General features: G+C 55.9%; 1 pseudogene; it reads left to right on the top strand.

Annotated features, from left to right (window-relative positions):
• Positions 1–2,016: 2,016 nt before the first annotated feature.
• On the top strand, positions 2,017–7,496 carry LOC119571761 (annotated as a pseudogene).
• The last annotated feature ends 3,117 nt before the right edge of the window (positions 7,497–10,613 follow it).

Below are 10,613 nucleotides of genomic sequence, written 5' to 3' on the forward strand. Positions count from 1 at the left end.
AATTTTTATAAAAAATATTATATATATTGTATATAGGGATGTATTATATACAATTTTATTTATATTAATATATAATATTTATTTTAAATTTTTTAAAATATATTATATTATATTATATAAAAATGTATAAAATCATATATCTATATATATATATATAAATATATTTATAATATATTATTATATATATATTATATATATATAGTATATTATTAAAATTTTATATATATTATATATTATTTTATTATATTATATTAAAATATATAAAAAAGAAGTAAATAAAAAAATACACACACACATATACACAAGGACGGTAAGAAGGGACGGACTGGTAGGAACGGACGGGAAGGGACGCACGGGTAGGGACGGACGGATAGGGACGGATGGGCAGGGACGGACGGGTAGAGATGGAAGCGTAGAGACGGATGGGTAGAGTTGGACAGGTAGAGATGGATGGGATGGACGGGTAGAGGAGAGGTAGAGGAGAGACGGGCGGGTAGAGATGCACAGGTAGAGACGGACGGGTAGAGACGGACCTGTAGAGATGGACCTGTGGAGACGGACCTGTAGAGCGGATGGGAAGGATGAAGGGGGAGAGACGACAGGAAAGGGGGAAAGACGGACGGATAGAAACGGACAGATAGAGACAGATAGAAAGAGACGGATAACTTGAGATGGATAGCTAGCGATGGATAGCTAGAGAAAGAGTAGAGATGAATGGGTATAGACAGACGGGTAGAGTCGGACGGCTAGAGATGGACAGGTAGAGACGGACGGCTAGAGAAGGACAGGTAGAGATGGATAGATAGAGATGAATAACTTGAGATGGATAGCTAGAGATGGATAGCTAGAGACGGATAGCTAGAGACAGACAGTTAGAGACAAATGGGTAGAGATGGAAGGGTAGAGACAGACGGGTAGAGATGGACGGGTAAAGATGTACAGGTAGAGATGGATAGATAGAGACGGATAATTTGAGATGCACCAGACAGGTAGAGACAGATGGGTTGAGACAGACTTATAGAGACGGACGGCAAGAGATGGACGGCTAGAGACGGACGGCTAGAGATGGACGGCTAGAGATGGACGGGTAGAGACAGACGGGTAGAGACGGATGGCTAGAGACGGACGGGTAGAGATGTACAGGTAGAGACGGATATATAGAGACGGATAACTTGGGATGCACCGTACCTATAGAGACGGATGGGTAGAGACGGACGGGTTGAGACGGACGGGTAGAGACGGACGGTAAAAAAGGAGGGTTTTAGCGGACGGAGAGACGGACGGGTTTAAGGACGGGGGAGAGACGGACGGGAAGGGGGAGGGGGGGGAAAAGGACAGGTAGAGAAGGACAGCTAGAGATGGGCAGATACAGACGGACTGGTAGAGACGGACAGGGAGAGACGGACCTGTAGAGATGGATGGGTAGGGACGGACGAGTAGAGACGGATGGGTAGAGTCAGATGGGTAGAGACGGACCTGTAAGAGGATGGTAGAGACGAACGGGGAGAGAAAAGGGGAGAGACGGAAGGAAAAGAGGGGCGGGTAGAGACAGATAGATTTGATCGGATAATTTTAGAGCCTGGATGGTAGGCTGATGGATAGACTCGGATATTTTGGGTGCCTGAGGGTAGAATGGACTTTAGAGCAGACCTGTAGAGACGGAAGGGGAGAGACTGACTGTAGAAAGGGGAAAGGGTAGAGCGGGGGCGGGTAGGACAGACGGGTAGAGAAAACCTAGAGACGGAGGCTAAGGGGCGATGGGTAGAGACGATGGGGAGAGACAGACGGGTAACAGGGAGGGTAAAGATGGCCCTGTAAGATGGATGGGAAGACAGACGGGAGAGACGGGCTTAGAGATGGGTTTGGGAGAGTGGAGAGTAGAAAAAGGGTGGGTGAGATGGAAGGGTAGGGGGGATAGGGAGGACAGAAGGTAGGGACGGATGGGTAGGGGTAGAAGGTGGATGGAATGTAGAGAAGAAAAGGGAAGAGTGCACCGGGGACAGCGGACCCGTAGAGATGAAGGGGAGAGTGGGCGTAGAGATAGCCCGTGAGACGTACCTGAGAGCGGGTGGGTAGAGATGGACGGGGAGAGTCAGACAGGTAGAGACGGATAGATAGAGATGGATAATTTGAGATTGATAGCTAGAGACGGATAGCTAGAGACGGACTGGAAGAGACATGGATAGAAACGGACTGGTAGAGATGGATGGGTAGAATCGGACGGGTAGAGACGGATGGGTAGAGACGGACGGGTCCGTCTCTAGCCGTCAGTCTCTAGCGGTCCGTCCTACCCCGGGCCCTCTCTCCCCTCCTTTACAGGGCCCTCTCACCCCTCCCTCTTACCCCCCCCGATCACCCGCCGTCTCTACCCCTCTGTCTCTACAGGTCCATCTCTACAGGTCCGTCTCTACAGGTCTCTACGGTGCATCTCAAGTTATCCATCTCTACCTGTCCGCTTACCCCCTTTTCTCTATGTTATCTCAAGGCCCCGGTCCTCTTACCCCTTTCCCTCCTACCCCTCCCCCTCTCTACCCGTCCCGTCTTACCCTCCCGTCTTACCCCGTCCGTTCTACCTCCGTCCTAAGTCCCCGGGGATCTCAAGTTATCCATCTTACCCTTCCGTCTTACCGTTTTTCTATACCTGTCCATCTCTACAGGTCCGTCTTACCCCTCCCCTCTCTACCCGCCCGTCTCTACCACCCGCCCCTTTCCCGTCCGTTTTTTACCCGTCCCGTTTACAGCCCATCTCTACCCGTCCCGTCTCTACCCCTCCCTCTCTACCCCTCCCCCTCCTACCCGTCCTTCTTACCTTCCCCTCTCTACCCCTCCCGTCTCTTCCCTCCGTCTCTACCGCCCTCTCACCAGCCCGTCTCTACCCGTCCCGCCCGTCTCTATCCATCCCGTCTCTACCCGTCCGTCTCTACCCATCCGTCTCTACCCGTCCCATCTCTACCCGCCCGTCTCTACCCGTCCCGTCTCTACCCGTCCCGTCTCTATCCATCCCTTCTCAACCCGTCCGTCTCTACCCGTCCCGTCTCTACCCGTCCCGTCTCTACCCGTCCCGTCTCAACCCGTCCCATCTCTACCCGTCAGTCTCTACCCGTTCTGTCTCTGCCCGTCCCGTCTCTACCCGTCCCGTCTCTACCCGTCCGTCTCTACCCGTCCCGTCTCTACCAGCCCGTCTCTACCCGTCCCGTCTCTACCCATCCCGTCTCTATCCATCCCGTCTCTACCCGTCCCGTCTCTACCCGTCCCGTCTCTAACCGTCCCGTCTCTACCCGTCCCGTCTCTACCCGTCCCGTCTCTACCCGTCCCGTCTCAACCAGTCCCGTCTCTACCCGTCCCGTCTCTACCCGTCCCGTCTCAACCCATCCCGTCTCTATCCGTCCCGTCTCTACCCATCCTGTCTCTACCCGTCCCGTCTCAACCCGTCCCGTCTCTACCCGTCAGTCTCTACCCGTCCTGTCTCTACCCGTCCCGTCTCTACCCGTCCCGTCTCTACCCGTCCGTCTCTACCCGTCCCGTCTCTACCCGTCCCGTCTCTACCCGTCCCGTCTCTACCCATCCCGTCTCTACCCATCCCGTCTCTACCCATCCCGTCTCAACCCGTCCCGTCTCAACCCGTCCCGTCTCTATCCGTCCCGTCTCTACCCGTCCCGTCTCTACCCGTCCCGTCTCTACCCGTCCCGTCTCTACCCGTCCGTCTCTAACCATCCCATCTCTATCCGTCCGTCTTACCTGTCCGTCTCTACCGTCCGTCTCTACCCGTCCCGTCTCTACTCGTCCCGTCTCTACCCGTCCCGTCTCTACCCATCCCGTCTCTACCCATCCCGTCTCTACCCGTCCCGTCTCTAACTATCCCGTCTCTACCCGTCCCGTCTCTACCAGTCCCGTCTCTAACCCGTCCGTCTCTACCCGTCTCGTCTCTACCCCGTCCCGTCTCTACCGTCCCGTCTCTAGCTGTCCGTCTCCCGTCTCACCCGTCCATCTCTATCACTCCCTCTTACCCGTCCCGTCTTTACCTGTCCATCTCTACGTCCGTGCATCTCATTTCCCTCCGTCCGTCTCTACCCGTCTGTCCCTACCCGTCATCCTACGTCCGTCTCTACCCCGGACGTCTTTTACCCGTCCCGTCTCTACCGCCCGTCTCAACCCATCCCGTCTCTAACCCGTCCCGTCTCACCGTCCCGTCCCCTACCCCTCCCGCCTCTAACCATCCCGTCTCTACACGTCCCGTCTTACCCGTCCCGTCTCTACCCGTCCCGTCTCTACCCGTCCCGTCTCTACCTTCCGTCTTACCCGTCCCGTCTCTAACTACCGTCTCTACCGTCCGCTCTACCTGTCCGTCTCTACCGTCCGTCTCTACCGTCCGTCTCTACCTGTCCGTCCCTACCGTCCGTCTCTACCGTCCGTCTCTACCGATCGTTTCTACCCATCCCGTCTCTAACAGCCTCTACCCAGTCCATCTCTACCCGTCCCGTCTCTACCATCCCGTCTCTAACCTCCCGTCTCTACCCGTCCCGTCTCTACCCGCCCGTCTCTACCCGTCCCGTCTCTACCCATCCCGTCTCTATCCATCCGTCTCTACCCGTCCGTCTCACCGTCCCGTCTCTACCCGTCCCGTCTCTCCGTTCCCGTCTCTACCCGTCCCATCTCTACCCGTCCCGTCTCTACCCGTTCGTTAACCAGTCCCCTCTCTACCTGTCCGTCTCTACCCATCTCTAACTATCCCGTCTCTACCCGTCCCGTCTCTACCCATCCCTCTCTACCCGTCCCGTCTCTACCCGTCCCGTTCTCAACCCGTCCTCTCTACCCGTCCGTCTCTACCCGTCCCGTCCTCTCAACCGTCCGTTCCTAACCGTTCCGTCTCTAACCGTCCCGTCTCTACCCGTCCTGTCTCTACCCATCCCGTCTCAATCCATCCCGTCTCAACCAGTCCTCTCTACCCATCCCGTCTCTAAACCCCTCCCATCTCTAACCGTCCCGTCTTACCCATCCCGTCTCTAACCCGTCCCGTCTCTACCCGTCCCGTCACTAAACCCCCCCGTCTCTAACCATCCCGTCTCTATCCATCCGTCTTTTACCTGTCCCGTCTCTACTATCCCGTCTCTACCCGTCCCGTCTCTACCTGTCCGTCTGCACCCGTCCCTCTCTACCCGTCCCATCTCACCCGTCCCGTCTCTATCCGTCCTTCTCAACCCGTCCGTCTCAACCCATCCAGTATCTACCCGTCCCATCTCTAACCGTCCCGTCTCTACCCGTCCCGTCTCTACCCGTCCCGTCTCTACCCGTCCCGTCTCTACCCGTCCCGTCTCAACCCGTCCCCTCACTACCCGTTCCGTCTACTATCCCGTCTCTACCCGTCCCGTCTTTACCTGTCCGTCTCGTCTCTACCCGTCCCGTCTCTAACCGTCCCGTCTCTACCCGTCCATCTCTACTCGTCCGGTGCATCTCAAGTTATCCATCCGTCCGTCTCTACCCGTTTGTCTCTACCTGTCCATCGCTACAGGTCCGTCTCTACCAGAACGTTTCTACCCGTCCCGTCTCTACCAGCCCGTCTCAACCCATCCCGTCTCTACCCGTCCCGTCTCTACCCGTCTCATCTCTAACCGTCCCGTCTCTAGCCGTCCGTCTCTACCCATCTCGTCTCTACCCGTTCCGTCTCCAACCATCCCGTCTCTACGCATCCCGTCTCTATCTGTCCCGTTTCAACCCGTCCCGTCTCTACCCGTTCCGTCTCCAACCGCCCTGTCTCTACCCGTCCCGTCTCAACCCGTCCCGTCTCAACCCATCCCGTCTCTACCTGTCCCGTCTCTACCTGTCCGTCTCTACTCGTCCGGTGCATCTCAAGTTATCCATCCGTCCGTCTCTACCCGTTTGTCTCTACCTGTCCATCGCTACAGGTCCGTCTCTACCCGTCCCGTCTCTACCCTTTCCATCTCTACCCTTCCCGTCTCTAACCATCCCGTCTCTACCCGTCCCATCTCTACCCGTCCCGTCTCTACCCGTTCCGTCTCCAACCGCCCTGTCTCTACCCATCCCGTCTCTACCTGTCCCGTCTCAACCCATCCCGTCTCTACCTGTCCCGTCTCTACCTGTCCGTCTCTACTCGTCCGGTGCATCTCAAGTTATCCATCCGTCTGTCTCTACCCGTTTGTCTCTACCTGTCCATCGCTACAGGTCCGTTTCTACCCGTCCCGTCTCTACCCTTTCCATCTCTACCCGTCCCGTCTCTACCCGTCCGTCTCTACCCGTCCCGTCTCTACCCGTCCGTCTCTACCCGTCCGTCTCTACCCGTCCCGTCTCTACCCGTCCCGTCTCTATCCGTCCCGTCTCTACCAACCCGTTTCTACCCATCCCGTCTCTACCCGTCCCGTCTCTACCCGTCCCGTCTCTACCCGTCCCGTCTCTACCCGTCCCATCTCTACCTGTCCCGTCTCTAACCATCCGTCTCTACCCGTCCGTCTCTACCCGTCCCGTCTCTACCCATCCCGTCTCTACCCGTCCCGTCTCTACCCATCCCGTCTCTACCCGTCCGTCTCTACCCATCTCGTCTCTATCCGTCTCGTCTCTAACCGTCCCGTCTCTAGCCGTCCCGTCTCTACCCGTCCCGTCTCTACCCGTCCCGTCTCTACCCGTCCCGTCTCTACCCGTCCCATCTCTACCTGTCCGTCTCTACCCATTCCGTCTCTACCCGTCCCGTCTCTACCCGCCCGTTTCTACCCGTCCCGTCTCTACCAGCCCGTCTCAACCCTATCCCGTCTCTACCCGTCCCGTCTCTACCTGTCCGTCTCTACCCGTCCGTCTCTACCCGTCCCGTCTCTACCTGTCCGTCCCTACCCATCCCGGCTCTACCTGTCCGTCTCTACCCGTCCGTCTCTACCCGTCCCGTCTCTACCTGTCCGTCCCTACCCATCCGTCTCTACCCGTCCCGTCTCTACCCGTCCGTCTCTACCCGTCCCGTCTCTACCCATCCCGTCTCTACCCGTCCCGTCTCTACCCGTCCCATCTCTACCCGTCCGTCTCTACTCGTCAGGTGCATCTCAAGTTATTCATCCGTCCGTCTCTACCCGTTTGTCTCTACCTGTCCATCGCTACAGGTCCGTCACTACCCGTCCCGTCTCTACCCTTTCCGTCTCTACCCGTCCCGTCTCTACCCGTCCCGTCTCTACCCGTCCCGTCTCTACCCGTCCGTCTCTACTCGTCAGGTGCATCTCAAGTTATTCATCCGTCCGTCTCTACCCGTTTGTCTCTACCTGTCCATCGCTACAGGTCCGTCTCTACCCGTCCCGTCTCTACCCTTTCCGTCTCTACCCGTCCCGTCTCTACCCGTCCCGTCTCTACCCGTTCGTCTCAACCCGTTTGTCTCTACCTGTCCATCTCTACAGGTCCGTCTCAACCCGTCCCGTCTCTACCCGTCCCATCTCTACTCGTCCCGTCTCAACCCGTCCCGTCTCTAGATGGACGGGTGGGGACGGAAGGGTAGGGATGGACAGGTAGGAATGGACGGGTAGAGATCGATAGATAGAGAGGACCTGTAGAGAAGAACGGGTAGAGACGCATCCGGTAGAGACGGACGGTAGAGACGGACCTATAGAGACGGATGTGTGGAGATGGACGGGTAGAGACGGACAGCTAGAGACGGACAGGTAGAGATGGATAACTTCAGATGAATAGCTAGAAACGGACAAGTAGAGACGGATGGCTAGAGAGGGACGGGAGGAGATGGACCTGTAGAGATGCACCGGTAGAGTAGGGACGGACAGGTAAGGACAGAACTGTAGGGACGGACGGGTAGAGACAGACCCGTAGAGATGGACCCATAGAGACTGACCTATAGAGATAGACGGATAACTTGAGATGAATAGCTAGAGATGGACAGATAGAGATGGACGGGTAAAGTTGGAACCCGTACAGACAGACGGGTAGAGGAGGGGTAGAGACGGACGGGTAGAGACGGACAAGTAGGGACGGAAAAGTAGGGACAGAACTGTAGGGATGGACGGGTAGGGACATACGGGTAGAGATGGACCCGTAGAGACAGACCCGTAGAGACAGACCCGTAGAGACGGACGGGTAAAGTCGGACGGGTAGAAACGGACAGGTAGAGATGGACGGGTGGGGACGGAAGGGGAGGGACAGACGGGTAGGAACGGGCGGGTAGAGATGGACAGATAGAGAGGGACCTGTAGAGAAGAATGGGTAGAGACGCATCCGGTAGAGACGGACAGGTAGAGACAAACCCATAGAGACGAACCCGTAGAGACGGACCCATAGAGATGGGCGGGTAGAGATGGACCTATAGAGACGGACCTGTAGAGACGGACAGGTAGAGACGGACGAGTAGAGACAGACAGCTAGACGGACAGGTAGAGACGGATAACTTTAGATGAATAGCTAGAGACGGATAGCTAGAGACCGGTCGGGTAGAGACAGACGGGTTAGAGACGGACGGTAGAGAGGGACAGGTGGAGATGGACCTGTAGAGATGCACCAGTAGAGGATGGACGGGTAGAGACGGATGGGTAGAGATAGACGGATAGAGACGGATGGGTTTAGACGGGGTGGGAAGAGACTCATGGGTAGAGTTTGGGCAGATAGAGACGGATAATTTGAGATGGATAGCTAGAGACAGACAGGTAGAGACTTTCGGTAGAGAAAGGATGGGTAGAGAAGGACGGGTAGAGATGGAAGGGTAGAGACGGATGTGTGGAGACGGATAACTTCAGATGAATAGCTAGAGACGGATAGCTAGAGACAGACAAGTAGAGACGGACGGGTAGAGACAGATGGGTAGAGACAGATGGGTAGAGACAGACGGGTAGAGAAGGACCCATACAGATGGACCCGTATAGATGGACGGGTAGAGACGGATGGGTAGAGAAGGAGGGATAGAGACAGACGGGTAGAGTCGGATGGGTAGAGTGGGACCTATAGAGATGGACGGCTAGAGACGGACGGCTAGAGACAGATGTGTGGAGACGGATAATTTCAGATGAATATCTAGAGACGGATAGCTAGAGACAGACAAGTAGAGACGGACGGGTAGAGACAGACGGGTAGAGAAGGATGGGTAGAGAGGGATGGGTGGAGATGGACCTGTAGAGATGCACTGGTAGAGATGGACAGGTAGAGATGGATAGGTAAAGAAGGAAGAGCATCTGGTAGAGACGAATGGGTAGAGACGGACGGGTAGAAACGGACGGGTAGAGACGGACGGGTAGAGACGGATGGGTAGAGACAGATGGGTAGAGATAGATGGATAGAGATGGATGGGTTTTTGACGGGACAGGAAGAGATGGATGGGTAGAGTCAGACAGGTAGAGACGGATAGATAGAGATGGATAATTTGAGATTGATAGCTAGAGACGGATAGCTAGAGACGGACTGGTAGAAAAAGGATGATTAGAGACTGATGGGTAGAGACTGGTAAAGACGGACGGGTAGAAATGGGCAGACGGGCAGGTCCCGTCACTACAGGTCCGTCTCTACCCATCAGTCTCTACCCGTCCGACTCTACGGGTCCGTCGTACCCGTCCGTCCCTACCCGTCCGTCTCTATGGGTCCATCTCTACGGGTCCGTCTCTACGGGTCCATCTATACCCGTCCGTCTCTTCCCGTCCGTCTCTACCCATCTGTCTCTACCCGTCGTCTCTAGCCATCCATCTCTACAGGTCCGTCTCTACGGGTCCGTCTATACCCATCCATTTCTACCCGTCCATCTCTACCCGTCCGTCTCAACCCGTCCGTCCCTACCCCTCCATCCCAACAGTCCATCCCTACCCATCCGTCTCTACCCGTCTTCTCTTCCCGTCCGTCTCTCCCCGTCCGTCTCTACCCATCTGTCTCTACCTGTCCATTTCTACAAGTCCGTCTCTAACAGTCAGACTCTAGCTATCCATCTCAATTATCCGTCTCCCACCCGTCCGACTCTACCCGTCCGTTTCTACAGGTCCGTCACTACAGTCCGTCTCTACCCCTCCTTCTCTTCCCATCTGTCTCTACCAGTCCATCTCTAGCTATCCATCTCTAGCTATCCATCTCAAAATCACTACAGGTCGGTCTCTACCGGTCCATCTCTACCCGTCCATCTCTACCCATCTGTCTCTACCCTTCCTTCTCTACCCTCCTTCTCTACCCTCCGTCTCTACGGGTTTCCCTCTATACCCATCCCATTTCTACCCCTCCCTCTCTACCCTCCTTCTCTACCATCCCTTCTCTACCCGTCCATCTCTACAGGTCCGTCTCTACCCGTCCGTCTCTACCCGCCGTTTCTACAGGTCTGTCACTACAGGTCCCTCTCTACGCATCCTTCTCTTCCATCCGTCCTCCCCGTCCGTCTCTACCCGTCGTCTCTACCCGTTCGACCTACCCGTCTGTCCTACCCTCCATCCCCACCTGTCCGTCCTACCCATTCGTCTCTACCCATCCGTTTCTACCCGTCCGTCCCCCCCAGTCCGTCCCTACCCATCCGTCTCCCACCCGTCCTTCTTTTCCTGCCTCTCTCCCCCGTTTCCGTCCCCCCCCCCCCCTCTACCCCCCGTTCTACCCCCGCCTCCCCTCTCCCACCAGTCGTTTTCTAGGTTCTCTCTACCCTTCCCGTCCTCTACCTC

This window comes from Penaeus monodon, unplaced genomic scaffold (assembly GCF_015228065.2).
Source record: "Penaeus monodon isolate SGIC_2016 unplaced genomic scaffold, NSTDA_Pmon_1 PmonScaffold_785, whole genome shotgun sequence".
Classification (NCBI taxonomy): domain Eukaryota; kingdom Metazoa; phylum Arthropoda; class Malacostraca; order Decapoda; family Penaeidae; genus Penaeus; species Penaeus monodon.